Here is a 24,218-nt window from a genome sequence, read left to right on the forward strand (position 1 = left end):
CAATAGATTCTGGTAGGTCAAACCTGTCAACTTGTATAAGGGGAAAGGCTAGAGGAAGGGCAAAAAATGCAGAATTTGATGCGTTAAAAATTGATGCTGCATGTTATGCTATATATATATATATATATATATTTTTTTTTTTTCAAAACCTTTATTGACGACTTCAGCATGGTCACAATACACTTTTGCATCAAATCAGAGCGTCGTACACATCAGGTAATCCTCAAAATAGAATAGACATAGAGAAATTTCAATCCGACAGTAGCATTGTCCTGTACAGCACGGCAGCAGCACTGTAAACAAGAAAAATAGCTGTAGAAGGTGGTGATAGCACTGTAGGAGAAGGAGCAGGCCCGGCCAGGTGGGGGAATATGGTCAAGGAGGGAGGCAATCACTGACCAACACCAGCGGCCGCCCCGGGCACAGTGCCGGCGGGGAGCGCGGGAGAGGCAGTTCTGCTCGGATGTGGTCGGGAATGGAGATATTAGGGAGATATCGTTTACCACGCATCCATTTCAACGTGGTACAATTACATTGTGGTTTTCACTACACAAGTCGATACCACGACTTGCACTGGAGGGCGCTGTAGACTAAGGAATTGTGTAATTTACTGTTTCCAACACCTTCACTGCTGTATGTAGACTGGAGTTGGAATGGTATTTTACACTATTCCTAAAGCCAGCGCCCCTCCAGCGCAAGTCGATGTAATGACTTGCGTAGTGAAAACCGCGATCTAACAGACCGCGTTGAAATGGCCCTCGTTGTATCGTCATAAATCCGAGATATTAGGTCCGTACACAGCAGCAACCATCGTGGGCTGGGACAAAAGGGTGCCGTGCAAGATAACATACCATCCATCCGGGTCAGTGAGTACCTGGGTAGTGTGCCAAGGGAGCCCCCTTCTTATCAAAATAGACACTCCCCTAGAATAGGAGGAATAAAGAGAGGGTGCATTTCACCCCAGTAGCGCGACTGAAGTCTGGTGGAGGTCGCAGGCAACAGGTGGGTTTCCTGCAGAAGGCAAATGTCGACCTTATGCCGGTGTAGGTGTGAGTGAATGAGCCTGGCTTTACGGTGATCATTAAGACCTCAGATATTCCAGGTCCAACATATAGTGTCAGTCATGTTGTTGTATAACTAGATAAAAATAGAATGCAGTGCAAGAGGCCAGAAAGCGGAAAAAGCCACTGTGTGTACCCGGGCAAGCATAACTTGAAGGAGGAGGAGCCGGGCAGATGCATAAGGTATGTACTGGAACAGCCAGTGAACTGCGATAAGGTGATGCATACTGATAGGAATTGGGAGATGCGGACACAGAAGCGAAAAAATCGGAGTAAAATAATAGGAAAACCCCCCCAAAAAAACACCCCAACCCAACCCCCCACACAAAATGCAGTATGAAAACCTGTTTCTGGTGAAGCAATAACAGACCAGGTGTAGTCACGAACTTTCCCCAAACACCACCCCCAACCCTACCGCCCCACACTTGCAACCCAAAAAACATGACCAAAAGGACCACCACCGCCGCACCCACTCCAACCCCACAATCAAGCTGAGATACCACCCCTACCCACCCCAGGAACCCACAATTTGGAAGAAGGGAAACAACATTAGGAGAGGGTATTATCCCGTGAGGGCATGGCAAAGCTCAGCGTACTCCCCCGCAGTGAAGCAGGGTGGCCAAGCTGTAATAACAACAGACAATGTTCAAGAAAGCATTAGCTAACAAGTTGCAGCATTTCAATCATTATCACTGAGGTGATTGGTTGTAGTAAGCTGAGAGCCAGATGGTGATGAGCGTGATGATTTATCGAGTTTATTGGCAAAGGCGAGGGCGTCTCTGGGATTAGGAAACACAAGCGTTTTTGCGCCCTGCCGGACTCTCAGCTTTGCCGGGTAGGCCAGTGAGTAAGAGACATCATGTTTTTGTAGGATCAGCTTTGCAGGAAGGAATTCACGACGGGCAGCCTGGGCAGTGAGAGTATAGTCAGGGTAAAATGAAAGTGAGTTTCCTTGATGATTGATCTTGCCCCTGTCGCGTGCTGCGCAGAGAATGGCATCCCGATCTCTGAAATTTAGAATTTTTGCAATGATGAGGCGAGGAGGTAATCCGGGACCAGGGCGTGGGCCAAGGGAGCGATGTGCGCGTTCAACAATAAAAACTGGGGAGAGAATGTCACTGAAGAGTTCCTTGACAAGTTTCTCCACAAAGTCCTCCATGCGGGAGATATTGGTGGATTCTGGTACACCTGTGATGCGGAGATTGCTTCGACGGGAACGTGCCTCCAAGTCCTCATTTTTATTCCGGATGATATCTAGTATTTTGTCCATCTGCAGCAATTTCCGATGGTCCTGAGTGGCAGCATCCTCATTGTCCAAGTCCCTGGACTCGGCGTGGAGGAGGCGATTATCGTGGGAGTCAACACAGGCCTTTACCGAGTCGAGGCAGGCGGAGAGTTGGTCCAGTTGGGCTTTGATTCCAGTGACCGTTGATTTTACGTCTAGCATAATTGCCTTCAGGTCATCATCACGAGCAGGAGGCGCTTCCATGGTGGTCGCAGGGTCGCCACTGTCCGAACCGATCTGTGCTGGTCAAAGGTGATTTTGGGTGGCTTAGGGTTAGTCCTCCCCATGGCGGGTAGACCCAGACAGAAGACACCACCGGGGAACAGGGGGGAGGTGGAGTGACCAAGAGGAGCAGCGGCAAAGGGTGCGGCGGGTGGGCCACCCCCCACAGCAGATATAGATAAAACAGGAGAGATAGCCAAATCCCCGGTACTGGGGAGCAGCCGCGGCTGACCTCCAAAAGCAATGGGCACTCTAAAGACGGCGAAGAGACGTGGCCGACAGCGCGGGCAACAGGACGGCAGCACAGCTAGGAAATGCCAGAGTAGCGCCCCTTGATCCGAGGGCAGAGAGGGTACCAAGAGAGCACCCAGGTTCCACACTGAGGTTAGGCAATTACCCAGCATAGGGCCTACCCCACAGGGCCAATGGTGGCGGGGCTGGGCAGGTGGCAGAGGAGAGAGTAAGTGCAGGGGATCCCAATTCTCGTAACACGAGGTCCAGGTAGTTACGAGGAAGCTGCCCCCGTCGAAATGATCGAGGAGTGGAGAGTCAGCGCATGCCCAAATAAAAAGCTGCAAAGATGAACTCACAGGGTGTAGGATAGCCGTCCAGGGGCTATGCTGTGGCGAAGTCCAGCTGGCACAGTACAGGCCCCCAGGCTGAAGCAGGTCCTTCCTATGAAGAGGAGCAGGCCCAAGGGCAGGGTGCAGCAGCAGATGAGGACCAGAGCCAGTCTTGACCCAAAAACAGAAGCGGCACCAGGCACCAGCAGCGGGGGCAGAGAAGCGGAGGCGTGGCGTTCCACGGAGAGAGACAGCAGGAGGTGCGTGCGAGTTACAGGCTTCCCGTGCAACTCTGCGTCCAAGAGCAGGTCTGCAGGGCCAAAGCAGTGCCGATCCGCAGTCGGGGGTTACCAGCTCAATGAAGGAGGCAATGTAAGTTTGGGCCCAGGGCCTGGTACTTCCGAGGAGCAGGCGGGGCACCAGGCACCAGAGGCAGCGGGGTCCGGGCACATTGGGCCGTAGAAGGCAGAAGCTAGGGTGTGAGAGCAGTCAGGGGGCCCCGCACAGCACAGCGGGTAAGAGGCCGGGACCGCGCGCCGGTCTGGGGCTACAACAACGGAGGGACGACGGGGGTACGCGGCTCCCGTCACCGGGCCCGGGCACCTACATATGCCAGAGAATGTGACAGGAAGAGAGGAAATATGGCGCCAGAGTTGCAAGGGCCCGGGCCGGGTGGTGCAGCTCGTGGACTCCCAGCCCCGTCGGAGCAAGCCACAGCGGCAGGGTCACTCACCAGTCCTATCAACGCGGGGTCCTCCGTTGTCCGGCAGGCGGTATGGAGCTCCAAGAAACCAGCTAGGCAACAGAGGGAGGAAGGTCGATCCTGGCCGACCTCGATGCATGGGCCCGGCGTTGCGGTCGGGCGGTATAACTCAGCCCCCCTTGTTATGCTATATTTAATTTTCAAAACTGAGAATATGAGGTATTTACATCTGGTAGAGCCCTCACCCTTGTCTTCCCAATCATTGCTCATGCATCTGGGTGTCTCTCTGTTTCTCTCATTGGGCAACACCTCATTATTATTCATGCTGCTATCTCTCCTTTTTCACACTTCCCTCCTCTCTTTTCCTCAGTCATTCTTCAGGTCGGTGTCTCTACCACCTCTCATTGTCCCCCCATCTCTCCCCACCTTCTGTTTGATGTCTTCCCAACAGTTTCTTCCACAAAAAGATTCAGTAAGAAATGGGGGTCTTTAGTTGGCAGAGGGGGGTACCTTTGTCAAAATAGGGGCTCTTGCTGCTAGTCAGGGTAAGGGAGTATACACTTTAGATAACCCCTGATCACCCCCTGGGTAGCTTGGCATGAGCAGACATGCCTATCCAAATGTGTAAAGTATTTGTACTCAAAACACACAGTAATACAGTGATAACACCACAAATGGACACCACACCAGGTTAGAAAAATAAAGTATCTTTATCTAAACTCAACAAGACCAAAACCACAAAAAACCAACATATACGTAATAAGAATATGACTTTAAAAAGGTTTCAAACAACTTGGTCTATAGAAAACTATGGATGCATGACTTCTCTCAAAGTACCTGTAGTTGTGACAAACTTCACCAGGCCAAACAGTTGCAAAGATGGGAAGCATCGAAAAACAAAGATGCGTCAGTTCCTGAAACCATGGGAGGCAAAGGGACAGTTCTGTTGCACGCAGGAGAAGTTATGTGTCATATCCGGTCTGTAGTGGGAAGCGATGCGTGGTGGTCCGCGGGTGATGCGTCGGAAAAACGGAAGAAATGGGTTTATGTCTCAGAAGAGTAATGTGATCTACTATGGGCAGTTCAGTGAGTTGTTGGGCTGTAGGAGTCAGGGGAGGTTTCACCTGCTGCTTTTGCACCTTCTGCAGCCTGCTACAAACATCTCGTAACAGCCTATGGTACTGCACCTGCATTGTGAAAGTCCAGAATGCAGCTTTCAAGGGCATGTACAAGCCAATATTTCAAAGGGAAACCAAGTGGCTTTGCCATTGCTTTTCAATGCGTATCTCACAACTGATGGTGATGGCAGATTTCCTGCTCGCAAAACATAATATTAAACCCTATAATATATAAATGTCTGCTGTTGCAATCAACACAAATTAAAATCCTATATAGGCAAAAAAACTTTAGATTCTTTAAATATTAACAAATACACTATTTCTGTATATGCACAAAATAAATATATACACCATTTCTGTATAGACACCGAAGACATTCCAGACAGTCTTGCATTTGAAGAGAATGAAAAAGTATTGCAGTAGTAATTTTTGGGAAAACTGCATTAAAAGACAATATAAATTACACACCGTAGATGCCACCTTGTCATCAACAAGACTCTATTCAACTATTATAATACATTAAGCAAATCTTTACTTTAATTTATTGGGGTTAATGTGCTGTAACATTTTATGATAGTAGTTCTAGACTTAGAACACATATGTTACATTAATTTACATTTATATATGTTAATAAAATATTTTAATATTTTTTAAAATAATTTAAAACTTTAATGTTTTTTGATACACTGTGTGAAAGGGTATCTCCACCACAATGGTGGTTATCTCCCCATGCAATTGTAGGAGACTCCACCAATGGATGGAGACATGCAAGTCTACTTTGAGGTGTTAATGTACACTCGGAAACCGTGAATAGCAAAAAAGAGTAGATTTATATGCATTTGAAAAGAATGAAAAAGTAATGCAGAAGTAATTTGTGCGGAAAACTGCAGTAAAAAACAATATAAATTACACACCATAGATGCCACCTTGTCATCCACAGGACTCTATTCAACTATTATAATAAATTTACATGTGTTGGGTGCAGTAGTAGATTTACATGTGAGTACATTTACATATGTATATTTTCCTTTGTAATAGGGCTCTATCGTATTGTTGATATAAAACCATTAAAAATATCAAATTTCCTATTTGCAAAGGTAAATAAAAGCTTTTAATTTACTCATTTGTAAATCTACTCCTCTATCAAAGTGTAAATCTACACTTTTGTGCTATTCATCATTTTAATGTAAAATAGAATTGTAAAATAATTTCAATGAATTATTTTTAACCTAGAAACAACAAAAGAAAAGTTTATTACATGATTTAAATATATAAATTTATTTTATAAATATAAATTTTTAAACTAAATAAAAAAATTTATCTCACATTAACATTTTCATTTTTAATAATTATGAGTACATTTATTGAAATACATCCGAGTGTGTATGTGTGTGTGTGTGTGTGTATGTATATAAAAAATTGAAAATCTTTATTTCCTATAGTATGTCATCTTAAGTACCTATCCTCATTACTTTCTATGTGACTGTGTTGCAGTATATGTGAGTGGCCATTTGTAATACTAGTCTTATTCCAGAGCTGGAATACATTTCTGCCTGTTTATGATCTTTAGGGCTGTAGTAACTTTAGAAGTGTTTTGCAAAAGCAATGTTCTCACAATTTTTTTGTGTGTGTGAGTTTCAATTCAAATGTCCCTTTTTAAACCCCTTCCATTTTTAAATATTCCCAATGTTCCTAACACTCCCCGGGTCCTCCCAAATTTATGCTAAAATTGTATGATTATGTCTGTGGAGATATACGTATAGAGATGATAAGAGAAGTGAAGATCTCCAACATGGGCTTGTGAATAACATTTTGTAGTACAAACAAATTATTACTGTAGTTCTACTTCAAATACTCCCGAATGGGGTTTATGAATAGGCCCATAAAAGAGTAATGATGCTTTATATCACACTGGTCCGAAGTTCTTTATTACAAAACAACCTCATCTAATTTAGAAGTTGTTGCATAAATCGCAATATCCGAGCCTGTTCCATACATTAATCACACAGACTAGGATGACTGTAAAGGCCATTTGTAATGTAATGTAACTTTATGGTCTATTGACTAATCCTGACCCTCTCTATGTGTATTTGAAGCATTCTCCTAAAAGGAAACTTTCAAAAATTCTTGTGTAAAAATGTAGAATTTTACTTCACACTTTTGCTAAGTAAATAATTGAAAAACCATAGGCTTTACAGGCATTCAAATAATCTGTGTACTTCTACCTTACCTTGCCTTTCCTTTCTATCCTGCCACATTCAAATAGATCAACCATCATATAATATCAGTGTGAACGTGCAAACAGCGCAGCGAGAAAATAAAAATGTAGACACATTTCAAAATCTCATGCCCTCACATCATACATGGCAATTGGGCTTGATAAATCTTACAGGGTCAGACAGAAAAGTAACATTTTCATGCCATAATTTGGTCACAAACATCAGAGTCTCATATTCTGAAAATATATTGATTGTGCAAATTTGAATAAATAAGTGTTAGACCTGACCTCCTTGGCGTGGCTTCCCCCTAACATTTGCCTTCAAACCCCCTGCTTTTGCTGACTTTGTTTTTGCTGGCTAAGGACTCTGAACACTTTACCACTGTTAACCAGTACTTAGGTGCATGTGCCCTCTGCTTAAGACATGGTAACATTGGCTTATACCTAGTTAGCATATTTAATTTACTTATAAGTCCCCAGTAAAGTGCACTACATGTGCCTAGAGCCTGTAAATAAAAACTACTAGTGGACCTGCTAATGCATTATATGCTCTGGTTCCATATCAGTAGGGTTGTCCGTGTCTTTCGTATACAATACTAGTGGGCCTTCAGCACTGATTGTATCACTCACTTAAGCAACCCTTTAAACATGTTGGCAGGCCTGTGTATGCAGTTCTAAATTGCCATCTCAACCTGGAAAAATTTACCATTTTCCAGGGCCACATTTTTCTTTTTAATACATATATCACCTCTAGGGTAGGCCCTGTACAGCCCAGAAGGCAGGGTGCAATGTATCTAAAAAGAAGGTCATATACTTATCAGTTTTACATGTCCTGGTAGTGAAAAACTCTTAAATTCGTTTTTCACTTCTGCCACCCCATCTCTACCATAGGATTACATTGGAGTTACCTATTTACATATTCCAAGTGTAATTTCCTATTGAGAAGAGATAGCCTCTTTAAGTTTGGTGTCTCTGGGCTCACACTGTAAAATCCTAACTTATGGTGAAGTTGCATTTTAAATTGCAATTCTGAAAATGCCACTTTTAGAAAGTTGAAAAGCAAGAACAACAGCTGGGTTGCACTCTGAGTACACAAAAAATGTTATACAATGTAAATCAAAGAAACAGAGTAATTTTTTAAAGTGTGCACCCTGTGGGGAGGCTCCACCCGGCCACACGGTTCAAAATGAAAGAGGAAACTAAGACAGGTGTCCTAGACACCAGGTGCACTACTGGTATTCACTAAAAAAGTGTAGATTATTTTCATCAGATTGGTGAACGAATTTCCACACTTTAACACTATGTGACCATAAAATAAAGCAACAATCACAATGTATTGAAGTCCACTGGAGTGTTGAGTGTAGTTCATCAATTTCTAATGTACAAACACAAGTCCATCACAGGAAAAAACAGTTCTGTGTAAAACTGAATGATGGTAGAACAATTCCCACGATGATGAAAAATTCCCAATTCCCAATGCATTTCAGGATTTAGCAGTTGCCCTTCGTCAGGGGAATCTTCGAATGGCACAGGCGGTAGAAAATCAATCCTGTTGTCAGTAGCAAAGCTCTCAGTAAACGTAAACTCATAATCATCTATCCTAACCGGCAGAAAAACAAGGTGCTCCGATTCCTATGCATTGTCAGAAAGAAGTCCTTCTGCCCCAGTGTAGGAATCCGAGCACCATCATCCAGTCTACGCGGAACAGTTTTTTCCTGTGATGGACTTGTGTTTGTACATTAGAAATTAATGAACAACACTCAAAGCTCCAGTGACGATTACATGATGGACTTCAATACATTGTGATTGTTGCTTTTGGATTCAGTTTATGGTCACACAGTGTTGACATTTGTTCACCAATCTGATGTAAATAGTCTACACTATTTTAGTGAATACCAGTAGTGCACCTGGTGTCTAGGACACCAGTCTTAGTTTCCTTTTTCATTTTTAGAAAGTTGGCATTTTCTTGTCTTAGCCAGTCGGTGCCTGCAGCCTGTCTCTGGTCACATGATTGGGTGTAGTTGGCAGTTGGGCTTTGTGTATTTCTCCTAGACCTCCACACACAATGAGAGCTTAGGTGTGACTGGATGGGCCATCACTGGCAGGATGGGAGGAAGGAGCTGGGCCTAGCCTCACTTACACCTGAAAAGGCTGTGTCCTGTTTCCAGACACAGGGCTTAACAAACCTGCATTGTCACTTCAGCCAGCTTGGAGCCAGGGCAGGGGAGGCAAGGAATTCCTTGCACTTCAAAGACACTGTCCAGAAGCTCCTCCCACCTTCCTGAACCAGGGCACTAGTGTTTAAAAGAGGAACCTCAGACACCACCACTTCAGTACCCTTCTGGACCTGTGGATACTCTGCCAGAAAGAAGGACTGCTGTGCTGCTACAAGGACTCCAACTCTGCTGGACTACTATTCTGAAAGAGCTGCTGCCTTGCTGTTCTGACCTGCTGCCTGCTGCCCTCTTGCCTGGGGAAGAAGAGCTGGTCCTGCAACTCCATCTTGAACCCAGGACCCCTGATTGAGTCAAAGGGCTAGTCTGCTGGCCTCCAGATCTCAGCCTCAGGAACGTAACGGGCTCCCCACAGTTCCTGGAGCCATCTTCAACGAGTTACTGACCCTCAAGAGGTGCCTCTTAGGTCCTCGACCCTTGAGCTCTTTAATTCAACCTTTTGGAACCTTTGTGTCCTGGCAAGTTCGCACCGGAACTGCTCTGCTTGCACTGAAGATCAGGGTAGTCCGCTGCAAGCACCTTGCTTTACATAGCAGCATCTTCAGCCCCCAGAGGGACCTCCAACGTGAAGCTCCAGCCCGCAGGTCCGCGACGCCTGGCCTGCTCTTCGAGCTGCGCTTGTCACCACCCATGATGCTCTCCTTGCTCATCTGGACCCTCTCCAATGCGATTGGTTCTCTTGGCACAAAACGTGAGAAGGTAAACTTTCAGCAGGGCTATCAGTTACTAATCTAAACCATAGTATCATCCAATGCGGACACACATCCTAGTCCCCGTGCTAATGCTCTCCCAGCATAGTACAAGACATAGCATATTTACTGTCCATCATGCTCTTACATGCTTAATGCATTTAAAGAGTCCCATCAAACAAGCCTCCCTAGTGACAGCGTTCACTAGATTACAAGATTCCCATGTTGTATCTGCATATGCACATAGCAATACTGTACATATGTATACTTTTTCTAAGACACAAGCCAAAGCAAGGCATGCACTTGTGGATATAATTATTCAGAGGTGCAGGCCAATTCAAGCAAACTACTCTTCTTACATAGAATTCCAAATGTCTTACTAGCCTATGGTGTTCCCTATTCACATCTCAAGTGTTCAAAATGGTCTAACAATTGCCATTAACCAGTATCATTAACCAGTCTCCTTCATTTTATGTTCATGCCGTGACTTGCGCATGCGTAATAGCTCCTAAAGCTGTTACCAAACATACCATACTGCTACTCGCACATGTGTAATACGCTTATTATTGACTGTAAATCCAGATAGAATGCATTTATCTCAAGGATTAATTGTATATGAATACTTTATTGCAGTATTGATATAATTTTTAATGGGCTGATGTGGCATGAAAACTTATAGGTCTTGATACTGCTGTATTGATGTGTTCTAAACTTTGTGGTGTTACATATTTTTTGTGTTACCAAATTGTTATGTATGTGTGAAGTATAGCTTATCATCATGTAAGATGGTCAAGGGTGAATAATCATGAACTGAAATCGAGTATTCTTTCTCATTGATGAGTGAATTGCATGTTATAAACAGTAATGTAGCAGGGTTTTCAAAAAATGAAACCTGCTCGGATTGACACCCCCATAACACATACTAACATTGTGCAGTGAAACTAACATACAGAAACGCATGGGCAACCGCATGGCGCATGCGTGCACTAATGTGAACTAATGCATGAAAGAACTATTACAATGCGTTGCAAAAAAAACAGACTTAATGCATATTTAGGCTGCATTTTACATTTCACATCTTGCATCTTGCTTTAAAAATAATGGTTAATGCCGCTTTTGCCCTAAGCATATGCTAGGAAAATATTAACAAGGTATAGTGTAAAGGTGGGTGGTTAACAGTGAAAAGTGCATTTCTATGAAATTGATGAATATATATCTTTCATTCGCCATACTGAGACGAACGGGCCTGAAAGTTTTATTAAGTTGGCCGGATAGATGAGGGGCTGGAGATGTGAGCAAGAATGACTTAACAAAAACAGACAGGAGCGCTGAGTGGTGCAAAGGAGGGACAAGAGCCCAAGGTTACTCAATTCAAAGAACATTGTTCACCTGCCAAAAGAAGAGACTGGCCGTTGGACTCAAGATTTCTTCCGCGGACGTGGCAGAGAAATTAGTGTGAAAATGATGAAATGTAACAAATACTAAATTGAACCTGATGGTGTGATACACCACCTCCCAAACTGACCAATAGAAAGTCTAATCCTGTGAATTGTTTCAACTAATGTGGGTTGGACATGTAGGCTTTAGGGTATAACTGGGGTGCCATTGGGGTGTGGTTTTAGAGTTAGGTTGGATGGAGAGGAGAGAGGGGTGATGCATCGCTGTCCATTGGTTTGCAGAGAGGCCTAGCTGTTCCTGTCCCTGTCCAGTTCCTGGGTCCTGAAGTCTTTGTTCCCTGACTCTATTTCAGGGGACCCCCACCATCTCCTTGGCCAGGGGGTGGTATTTCATAGATCCTTTAGGTTTGTATTATTATGCTGACTTGTACATTGCATAATTATTTGCAAATGTATTTTTGTCTCTGAACTGATGTCTCTTCATCTATCCACTCCGTCATATGTATATTGTTTCGCATTATTTTGCTGAAACGTATTTCTCTTAATCTATACACTCCTTCATGTGCATATCGTATATTGATGATTAGTATGACACTGTTTGCATTTGCTGATTGTTTTCTCTCCCTCTTGTGAATTTCATTGTTTGCATTTGTAACCGTACGCAATGAGCATTCATATTTTACATCAATTTGAGATAAACTTTATTAACCTTACCGAGAGTTTGTGATTATTTAGCTAGCTGGATAGTTAGTTAGATAGTACTGTCATTACCATCAACTTCTTAACTAATTGGTCCATTGACCGAGAAGAAAGAGAGTTGATATAAGGTTTACTTATGTATTTTGAGATGTTAAATATAAACCTGTGAAGGAAACAAAATTTCACGTCATTAAAACTTGACCACCAGCGCATCAGGGATTTGGGTGAATGTGTATGGGCCATTTGTGTGTTATCGAGTATTGATCTTTGATTAGGTGTCGCGCTGTATCAACAGCAATAACGGTCAAGTATTTTGTCATTTTTCACCTTCATTGATTATGTTGTGATTGTATATGTTTTGTACAATGAGTTATTGTAAATATAATATATTTATGCATTTTAGAAAAAGTTATGAAAACCCAAAACTTATATTTAATATATTTTTGTAGCCCTGATGAAGCTCTGTGTCGGGGAGCGAAATAGGTTTGGTACTTGCTGTTGCTCTCAAAGAAGTTAAATCAAGAATTTTCAAAAGCACAATCCGTTGGGTATTTCTGAAAGACTGTCTTATTGAATTTATGAATGGACTAACTATTACCAATTAGTGCACCGTGATGCTGCCTCTCCATTGGTTGAAATGTTAAGATTTTGTTTTATTTTGTTCCTACATATCTGCTAGTCCTTTTTATTACACTGTCTCAGTTGTTGCCATCCTCTCTGTTTGGCTGCAAATATCTACCTGCAGTCTCACATGTATCTGGTTTTATATATACATATAAACAAATCAGTAGTGGAGCATTGCGGAAGAAGCACCAGATCCCAAAGGGTGATTACATGCAACAGGGGCAACTCCCAAAGGGTGTCAGTGTGTTGTGTAACGCACATCCTTATACAGACAAAAGCCTGTGAGCAGAAGTCTACCAAATAGCGGGTACCACACCGCTGGATGTGTTGCAGTCAAAGGTGCTTTAATGCTGAACACATGAGCCTCGAAGAACACAATGGATTTCGACCTGAAGACCTTTGTTCATGTTGGTTGCCATATTGAAAAAAGCTTATTTTATACCTACAAAATCTCAATACCATGTATCGGCATAGGAGAAGTACATTGAAACATCAGGAAGCAAAGGTGTGACTTCTAAAAATCATACCAGTGTCATGTATATAATAGTTTCCAGGCAAAATAATTACATAATACACCAATAATGATATTGTAACTGGCAATACAGTTCCAGTGGGCAGAACCAGTTCATCAAAGCACAATACAAAAGCATTTGTAAAGTAAAACTGAAACAAAAAAAATTCAATTTTCATTGGTGACAGAAAGTCTAAGCAACAAGTATACTTACGCAACGTTCCTTAACGCAGGGCTTCTTAAATTCCGGTGCAATATCATCATCTAAAAACCTTCAGGTATAGACAAAAGAGGATTGTAGACTGGGTGATAGGTATTCAGCTAGTCAGGTCTGTGCTATGTGTTTTAGTGAAAGTAAGAACTGTTCTTTCTAACAGTGTGCTGTTTGTCAGGTTTAATCCGTGGAGTATAACAGAAAAGTTCATTTCTTTCAGAAGCTGGATGGGGATGAGTTCTAGTAAAGTAGACAAAGGTTTTTTTATTTAATACAACGAAATATGATAATGTAATATATGTATGTCATTTCCATGGCCTAAAATCATAAAACCATAAACTGTTTCAATATATCCAACACCCACGTGTGAACAATCAATATTGACACATTGCACTCAAATGTTGCAGATATGTCCACCTACCAGCCCAGGGAAGATGGTAAATGATACATGATAAACTGTACAAACCACATCCTTATCTATAAATCATGCAGGAAAGTCACATTAATGAGAAGTGCAGACTGAACTTGGACAACATTTAATCATTAGCATTATAAATGTAATCTGAACTGTTCCTAGACATAAGATTTCAGACTGCCATCAAACCTACTATGAAGATTATGGCAGTGTTACATTTCTGTGTTACTGGCTCCTTCCAGTACACAGTTAGCCACTCACTCCAATGGGATGTCACAGCCAACATTTTCATCTGTCCTGAGTCAAGTTCATGACAATATGCTCAGATGTACGAATTACTTCATCCAATTTCCAATGGTCAATGCTCCGCTCCACAACGTCAAGGTCAGGTTTGATGGCTTGGCAGGCATACCATGTTTTGTTGGTGCCATAGATGGAAGCTCCATTCACTTGGTGCCTCCTCATGCTGAGAGCAAGTGCAGCACTGAAAAAAGCATTACCACACCATCATGGTGCAGTGATTTCAATATCAGGTCTCTGCATCCCCAGTGTGTTTGCAAGATTTACAGGCTCCACTCATGACTCGCTAGTTCTACTGCACATCTCTATACTGCAGCAGATGGTAGGTCTTGCACCAAGGACGACCTGGAGTTTTGTTAAGCAGTAAAGTTTGAATTGTTGGGATAATCTGCTATAAAGCTGGGGCCTTCCACCCATAGTTTCACTTATGCTTTTAACATGACTGAGAAGTACACTACAGTAAGGCCCATGTGTAAACATAGGGGCCTATAAAGGAGGCCTTTGGGCAACTGAAGGCACCATTCTGGTGCCTGGACATAACTGGAAGGGCCATTGTCTGCACTCCTATCAAAGTCTGCAAGCTTGTTGTGTTATTTTTTACACGTCAAAACATTGACCTGCAGAGAATATCCTCTTCATCCATGATGATGATTACCAATGGGAACCCAAGGGTGATGTTAGTGAGATGATAACGATGAGGGTGAGGGCAGTAGCCTAAAACTAAGGTATAAACTCATTGAAAACATCTTTGCCTAATGGAATGTGACTTAAATGAAAATGTAAATATAAAAATACAATGTGGGCAACTTATGCATTAGAGGGTATGCAACTAATCGTCTAATTATTTTTCAGGTTCTTTTTGACCATTATATTCATACCGTAGATACTGATATGAAAGTATTCTTTTTTATTTTGTTGAAACGTGTATCAAATACAAGTATGTTTAATTTGGTACTTTATTACGTAGTATGTATGTTTTCATTACACAACAATACTTCATTTATTGCATTTAACCTCTTCAATGCCCGTGACGAGCTGGTCTCGTCATGGGCCGCGGTCGCGCTGTGCCCATGACGAGACCAGCTCGTCATAAACCCCGCCCGCTAATACAACGGCCGGCACAGGGCGGGGAAAGGGGCGGGCACTGAAGGGGTTAATTAATAATGTCACAACACATATCTTTTTGTTTGTTATAAGTTTTTTAAAACTTCACATTTCAGATTCTCTGAAAATGAAACTAAGTTAATTTATATGTTGTTTGAGGAATTAAAAATGAGGCAACAATTGCTTAGAGGTCTTTTCCAGGCGGCAGTCCATGAGTGGATTGCAAATGTGTGGACAGATGGTGGATAATGTGAATAGTCCAGATACTCATATTAGAACATCACTTTTTATGCCTCTTACTAATGTCTTGTGCGGTGTTGCCCTCTACTGGGACAGATGGATGAGCCCTCCTAGGGGACACCGAAGTTTCCTGAGTGTCAACAGTGGAGTTGGTGACAGGTGGCTCCTTGGACAACAGTGTTATGCTTTCCGGAGAGTTGCCAAATGTGGATGTTTCTGGTACTGAGCTGGAAGCAGATTGTGCTGACCACAGAAAGCTGCAACTAAATTATACACTGCTGCCAAACTTGCTATGAAACCATTTTGCACCACTGCAGAATATAAAGTGTCCACATACAAGTGCAGCTCCAGACAATCATTTTGGGTCCTCTGGATCTCATTCTGGGCCCTTATGAGAATATTGTGGATCCTTATACAGATGGATCAGTAAACTGGTCCAGCTGTCCCTCCTGTTATGGAGCTTCACACATGAGATCTCGACTCAAGTAGTTATATTGGTGGCTATACACTATGACCCACCCCTCAGCAGTTCCCTTAGCAAGCTGTCATGTGACCTGGAATTGCACAGCATATGTTATGGCTGTGGGTGTTTGTCACAGGAGCAAGGACAGTGGTGGCCACAGTTGTTGGGGGGTGTTGGGACACACAGGTGGCTTGGGGGTGCGCTATTGCAGTGAATAGGGACAGAGATCTGCTGGATATAGTAGATGTAGTATTCTTGACTGAGAGGGAGCATTGCACTTGCATGACACTGGTCGCACAAACCTGATGGGCCTGGCAGCTCCTTACGATGTACCTCTTTGGCAGAAGTGCTGCTCCCACTGAAGGATTCTGATTCTGATCTTCTTTCCATGGCCAACACAGTTGATGCTGATAGTTCAGATCTTGCTGCTTGACCTTGGAAAACGTACAAAGAACTTTTTTTTTACACGAATAGCGTATTTTAATTGTAAATATATCAGCTAATATATAATTTAGGTATGATATAGATTCAGGGGGGCCTGTTTGGCTGTCATGAACATGTGACATATGCTACTGCTGATCCAACTGAAGGTGTTAACACATTATATCATTCATATTAATAGTAAACATTTTGAAAAGGAATAAAAATGAATGAAGTTAATTTAATTGTAGTTTAACACTTTAGGCCTCCAATATTATATGTGAGCTGTCAAACGTAGGGTTGACTCTCCTATCCAAGGGTCCATTGTAATATTCCTTAGCAACAGTCTGTGAAGAAGAGAACCTATAACAGTAATGTGATTATTATACATTTTTATCCTAGGCTTATTATGAAGTTTATGGCGGAAATAGACCACAATTTGGTTATATCTTTGAATTCATAGAAAATTTAATATATGAACTTTTACAATGTGTCATTATGAATTGAAGGTAAAACGACAGTGACGTATTATTCAGATCGAAAGCATGATTTTCCTGAAATATATGACAGGCAACATGCATGTGTGAATCAAAGATATTTGTGTTAGCTAATTCCGTATCACTACACAATTCTCCTTTTGTAGAATAGGTTCTTTTGGTTAGATACAGAGTGGATGTGCAGCACTAACCCTATTTTAATACATCGATACTTGTATTTTCCCAAAAGAAAGTGAGACTTGACTGAGAGGGTAGAAGCCCTCGAGTCAGCACACACAGGACTTTGCATTGCTTTTGAGAGACGTTTAATTTCAAATACATATAAATACTGCACTGAAGTTAAACTTCTTTGTAGATGAGGAATTGTACAAATGTTTGTTGTTTTAATCAAAATTAGTAATCTTTGAAATTGTGAATGAATAAATTAATCATTGTCTGAAGAACATTTATTTAAAAGTAGAGTGTTATATATTATACAAAATGAAAAAAACATAATTCTGATTTCACTTTGTCATGCCTTAGCGTTTATTTATTATTAAAAATATACATATTTTAACAGTATGCATAACAATGAATACTAATAACCAGTATCGGATGCTACTGGACAGGGGGTGTTGGGACGGGGGAATGAAAAAAATGAAAAAAACACTTACCTTAGTATGGCTGGCTGACACCTCCCGCCCATCCTCTTCATCTTCTTCCGGTCTCAAGTCCTCGCAACAGGAAGTACACAGGCTTCTCTAGGCAATTCAAGATGCTGCTGTCACCATGACAGCAGCATCGTGATTGGTCTGAGCTCCGTGGTTCGGCACTCAGACAGGGACTTGGAGCCAGGTTGTGCATTACAGCCTGGTGGGGAACATGATAAGTGCACATGACTGTTTGGCAGACCTAAGATGGCCGTCCAAACCTTCATGCGCACTTAGAGAGTGACACCAATCCTCCCCCTTCTCCAACCAGCACCGCTCCACATGAAACTGAGCCACTGCAGTAGGTCAAATAAAATGATGACGTTGCGTTATTATCATTTTCTTTTTTCTTTTGAACTGCTAGGAGAGCAGTGGGGCTGGGCTCCTACGTTTTAGCGGAGGAGCCGCTGCTGCTAATAACTTACTACAACGCAGTGATATGCAATTTCAAGAACTGGAACATTATAGTGCAAGTAACATGGATTCATCTGTTCTAAATTCTACTACCACAAATGACTTGTTCTGTATTGTATGATAACAGGAAAGATAGAATGTGGTATGTGAAATAGATGATAGTGGGTAGAGATTACAATGGTATGAGTAAATTGTTAGATGTAGGTGTTACCTAGAACATGGTGTTATTTTTGCTCAACATGTGAAGTTATAACTGTTTGACTTGGTTTCTAATATGATTTGTGTCTTGGAAAATTGTGTAACAGAGTAAGGATAAAGTAGATTTTGATTAGGTAGGACATGTAGTGAGTTATGACAAACATCATTTAGCTTGCTTTTGTGAATAGGTTGTTATTAGTGAACAGATTTGGGTTAGGGAATGGGGTTTCAAAGGGGGGAGGGTGAATCTGTTGGTGATAGGGAAGTAGTGTTTGTACTAACCAGTCACCACTCCACCTCTAATATCCACGATACCTTCAGTGTGGAATATGGACAACACCTTCTCCTCCAAGGGCATGAGGTTTAGGGGCCTGTGTGACCCCACCACCAGTTGCCAGGGCTGTGACCTGGAAGAGAGGGAGTGGACTCTCCCCTTCAAATCGATCCACCAATTGGTGATGTCCTCCTGTGAGTGTCTGCTGTTAGGGACAGCATTCATTGTATTAATTAATTAATCTGACCCACACTTCCCTTCTCTGGCACATAGTTTTTCTTAGCTGGCCCAAGGCTCCAAAAAACTGGGACTCATCCCTAATTATCTCATCCACCTTAACAGTTAAGTAATTCCCTCAATATTGAGGAACGTCTGCTGCCAGAAACCCCATCAACCTTTGCTATCCTCCATCATGAAGGTCCCTTCGTCCCACTTTGAATGACAGACAACTCTAAATATGGCACATTGATGTCCACAATGGCAACAATGGTGTAGTTTTTCCTGCTGATGGTGGATGGTGGACAGACTATGGAGGACTGATTATTAGAGAGTGGACCGTCTTCTGTCATGAAAGACAGCAGTCAGTTATGCGAAACCCTAAATAGGCACTTAACACTTGGAGAGCAGTTCAGTACCTGGAGGCCAGCAGGAGTTAGGAATCCTTGAATCCTTACTGGTGGTCTCTTCCTCCATCTGGAGTCAGGATTCTTCTTTGAGCAAGTCCTTCTTCTTCAGGCGGAGTATTCCCAGGTCGAGAAATGTTCTGAGGAGGTGGGGGTTGAGATGACATTTGTATTCTGTGCACTAGCCAGTGAGTTGAGAAATGTTACCACCCAGTCCTGACTATTTGCAGTCCCTCTACCTCGTTTTAAAGCACTTCCTTTTGCGTTACTGTCAGATTACCAAGTAGATCCTGTTTTAAGGTGCCAGAACCCTGGTTCCACCTGGCTATACCTGTCTTCAGCTCTTTAATTGTTCTCTTGTTTAGATAAGTTCTCCTCTCATCTAAAAGGGCGAGACTGACTCTGTTCCCTACTCTGACTGGAGCTTGACTTTCTGGGAGGGTCCTGTGAGTGAAAAGCGGAAGCCCTCCTTGGCACGTCCAATTCAAAAGAGGAAGTGCTACAGCTGCCCTCTGTTTTTCCACTTGTTCTTGTCCATTCACTGATAGCTAATCCCTGCGATATGATCAACAGTTAACACCCAGTTGCCCATCCTCAGATCTAAGTCTACTTATTGTCGTCTTATTTGTAGTTGTTAACTCTGCCAGCCAAGGATGTATATTCTACTCTGGAGGTGCAATGAGTGGCAGAATTGTTTTAAGCCAGTTCTAGCCCAGGCATCCCCAAAAACATTTTCACAAAGTCACATTTCCACTTAAGTTATCAAAACTCTGACTCCTCCATTAAATCTGACTTTGAAAATTAAGTAGGAAAAAACGGAAGCATTTTTTAGCATTTTCTTCAATTGGAGCTAGGGAATAAAGATTCGGCACTCCGAACTACTGACCGTACGAACGGGCCCATTAAAGCTGTGGGAACGTTTCCCCTTATAAGACTCAAGAATATTGCCTGGAGACCTTACTACATTCAATGATTCTACTTTTTTAATCTCAGAGACTTGAAACCTTGCCGAAAAGTGTGTAAAATATACAGACTGCCGTTGCTTCTCAAGTGGGGAGCACAACAGCAACAACTGAATTTCTATATGGACTCCGATTCGGTGCAGGGATGTACCTAGGATTCACACATATCCACCTTTGAGCTCCTGGCATCTACTCCTGGCCAGCTTAATAGTGAGAACTACTAGCCAGAATCTAGGTTGCATGTGAGGTCGGGATTGATCCAGACACTTTTACCGGGACATATTTGGGCAGAGCTCAGGACATCTTAAAGATTTGCGAACCATATACATTACTAGGCTTCGCACTGGTCGGCGAAATTTCATAGGAGCCCTGATGAAGTTCTCCCACGGAGAACGAAGCGAGTTGGCTGGAACTTAAAGCTTTTTTTGATACTGATTGAAAAGTAAAGAGACTTAAGTAAAAACTTATTTCTACAATCTGGACTTTGTTATTCTGTGCACGCCCATCAAATCGTAGTCTAAGGATCTGGAGCACAGAGGTATCAATACACGGTTGATGCCAGGGCTTGCTGCGCGGGATCTGTAAATATATCAGAACTGGCATGAGGTGTAGAAAATTGCAGTCAACCGTCTTTTCTATGGCTTTTGCGAATAAAGATTGTAATACCCTCCGGGCCTGCTCAAGGAAAATTCTAAGAAGGCTTATACAGTGACATAGCTTTTCACTGTGACAGCACACTAACCTCAATATGTAGTGTACCCAGTTTTAATATATAAACTACCTACTGTGGAGCTTACAAGGGGTACACTTTAGGGGTGACATATGAATGTATAAAAATAGGCTTTTCCAACATGGCAAAGACACTTTTCTGTAAAACACACAAGATGATGAACGGAATGTTGCACATTGGCAAAACATTCACCCCCAGTCACAGATCTGGGTTTAATCCATCGTTATTTTGCTCACAACGCGACCCTAGTTCAGACATGGCCATATGCAAATCAGTCTTGACCCTGTGCCTCATGGGAACACTCCAGCCCGAACTGCCAAGCCATGACTTACCTGGACCGGAATCAAGCATCCTAGGACCGGTTTCGGGGTTTCACCCCTCTTCATCCAGGACAGCTTGACTCCAGTGTCGTAGTGAGCACGGGACCCACGTCTGGGCATACCCTTCCCACATGGGGGAAGAGCAAAATACACAAGATAATGGACGGAATGTTGCACATTGGCAAAACATTCACCCCGGTCACAGATCGGGTATCGCTTTGTTTGCCCTAAGTTGGCAGGGTATGCCCAGACGTGGGTCCCTTGCTCACTTTGCCACTGGATTCAAGATAGCCTGGCTGAGGAGGGTTATGAACCCGAAACCGGTCCCAGGATGCTTGTTTCCAGTCCAGGGAAGATATGGCTTGGCAGTCCGGGCTGGACTGTTCCCATGAGGCACAGGGCCAGACTGATTTGCATATGGCCATGTCTGAACTGGGGTGGTGGAGTGAGCTAAAGAATGATGATGGATTAAACCCAGATCATTTGACTGGGGGTGAGTGTTTGATTTGCTCAAACGCTCCGTCCATCATCCCCTTTGGTATCGAAGACACTTTTCTGTTCCATGTATCACTTTAGCACATTTAAAGTGAAGCGTCAGCCAGAGCCTAGTGGTGCTCCTGCAGATGTATATTTTCTAATATGTGAGTGATGTAAATATTCAGTGCCACCTACATATGATGTTTAACCAATTATACCATAAGTGTATTTGTGCACTATTTATGATGGCCTTATTGGAGGGTTAAGTACGTCACAAAGGGAGTTCCAAAGTACAGAACATGTTTTTGCAGAAGCGCATGTGCTTCACTACTGTTTACCAGTGATAAAGCGCACAGAGTCCTAACACAAGCAAAATCACACCGGAAAAAAGTGGGAGGACCAAGAAAAAACACTTGGATCTTTTTTTACTGTCAACTTCTGTTACCTAACCAAGATACCGCTCCAATCATGCGCTGACTGGATCTTTACCTTTGGCAGAGTGCAGGGCTATGCTGCCTGTGGTCTAGGGTCTCTATACAAATGACACATACCTACAAATATACAAAAATGTGTAGCAGCCTCCGTGTCTCCGAGTGCTTCTCTGAAAAGTAAATGTTAGATGTACCATTACTTGAGTGGAGGAATATGTATGAACTAATTTTGTGCACTACGACCTCCATTTTTGGTCCTGAAAATTTGCGAGGACAAATTGCACACTAGTTAAATTTGGCTATGCAGGTTATGGTATTGAGTGGGTGTGGACTTTAGGCACTATTCCGAGTTAAAGACATCTAAATGGAGGGTAGGTTGCTAGTCGTGCTTGTGTGTTCCCCATTCAGAGGTGCACAAACTAAAAATGTGTGCCCCGAGAATTCTGGCTAGTTTTGCATGGTAAAGATTATGCAGGAAACACTTGCGCCAAATTTGCGCCTGGGTTATAATCGCGCTTCAGGTGCAACAAGGAGTGTGGGATCACAATCTACAGAGAATGAGGGCTTTTGTGTTTAGACTGAAATGAGTGTTGTGTTGCTAAGTATGAGAAGTTGATAAGTTCAAGACCAGTTCAGATTAATATTTTTCTAACACACATATGCAGCATTTCAGCACAGCATATTTGAGCCACTTTTCTGTAAACAAAACAAAATGGATTATTCCATATCCTTTACATAGTATGTTTTCTCAGTGATTTCTGGACAGAAGAACACAGTGAGCTACAGCTCTGTCCTCCACATATAACAGTTCTACTCTTCAAGATAGCAGGTTCTCGTCCACAACCAAGATCTTGGGCCTGTTCTTGACACAGTAAATCACTGCTTTTCTTATATTCAGTAAGATTTTTGTATTTGCGACTCATGATTGATTTGCCATAAGTCAAGCAATGGAAACTTTATTGAGTGGGCCCAGACTTTCCTGTGCTCCATACTTTCTAAATAGATGAGCCCTCTAGGTCAATTGATTATGTGAGTAGAGGACGCCGCTCCAGTCACTTTATATTAGCTGTGCTTAGATGGTTCTTCATTATATAGCATATACAGTACAGTTCAATCAGCAAATCAGTAATATAAACAGTATTTCATATTAGATCTTTTAATAAGTCGCAGAGGGAGCATAGCAGAATCATTGCAATCTTGGCAGTTTAATATGTAATGTTCACACTTTGCAGATCATACAAATGAAGAGATTTTGCTTCATTCATTCAGTTCTTATGGTTACTATGGACCTCATTTAAGGTATTTTGGCGAAGGGCGGCGCAGCAAATCACCTTGCTGCGCTGCCTCACACCAAAGTGAAAGGGCAGGAATACACCGTATTTAAGCAATATGGTGCATTCCTGTCCTTTCAGCCTACCCTGGCTACCTAGGACCTACATAGGCACCCTTTCATCATGGTGCAAGGGTGCCTTCAGTGCAGGCAGGATTGTTTTTGTGCAGGAAGGGGCACCTTCCTGCACAAAAACAATTCAAAGAGGCAAAAAACGAGGAGAAATATGCATATTTCTTCTCGTTAAGCCTCACCTCGGGAGGCATACCGTTTTGGTGCTTCCTGAGGTTTACACCACTTTGTAAATCTGGGTCAGTGTCAAATTCCATGGGTGTTGCGTGGTAAAACCCGCCGCAACACACATGGAATGCCTCCAGAGCGCGGAGTAAGGCGACGCAGCGATTTGCGCTGAGTTACCTTACTCATGATTTATAAGGACACTCAAAGCCATGCAGGGTGGCTTTACGTGGCTTCATAAATCTTTATGGGAGCCCTGGGTCACGCGTGTATCATTTTAATTGGTGCAAAAGGGATGCAGTGCTCTCATAAACAATTCCCAAAGTTTGCAATTTACTCAGATACATTCTTTTAAACTTTGTTTCCCACATGGCTTTTTACATATAACAATTGGAGCTGGGCACAAATTGCAAGGATTATTATAACATTTTTCACTGTACCTATTTTCTATTATGTTCTGCATCATATTCCCATGTTAATGTGTAGAACACCTGCGTTAATAGTAAAAACAAGAGGTCGGATTTTGTATTGAATATTAGGTAATCTTGACCTGATT

The sequence above is a fragment of the Triturus cristatus genome, chromosome 2_2 (assembly GCF_964204655.1).
Source record: "Triturus cristatus chromosome 2_2, aTriCri1.1, whole genome shotgun sequence".
Lineage (NCBI taxonomy): Eukaryota > Metazoa > Chordata > Amphibia > Caudata > Salamandridae > Triturus > Triturus cristatus.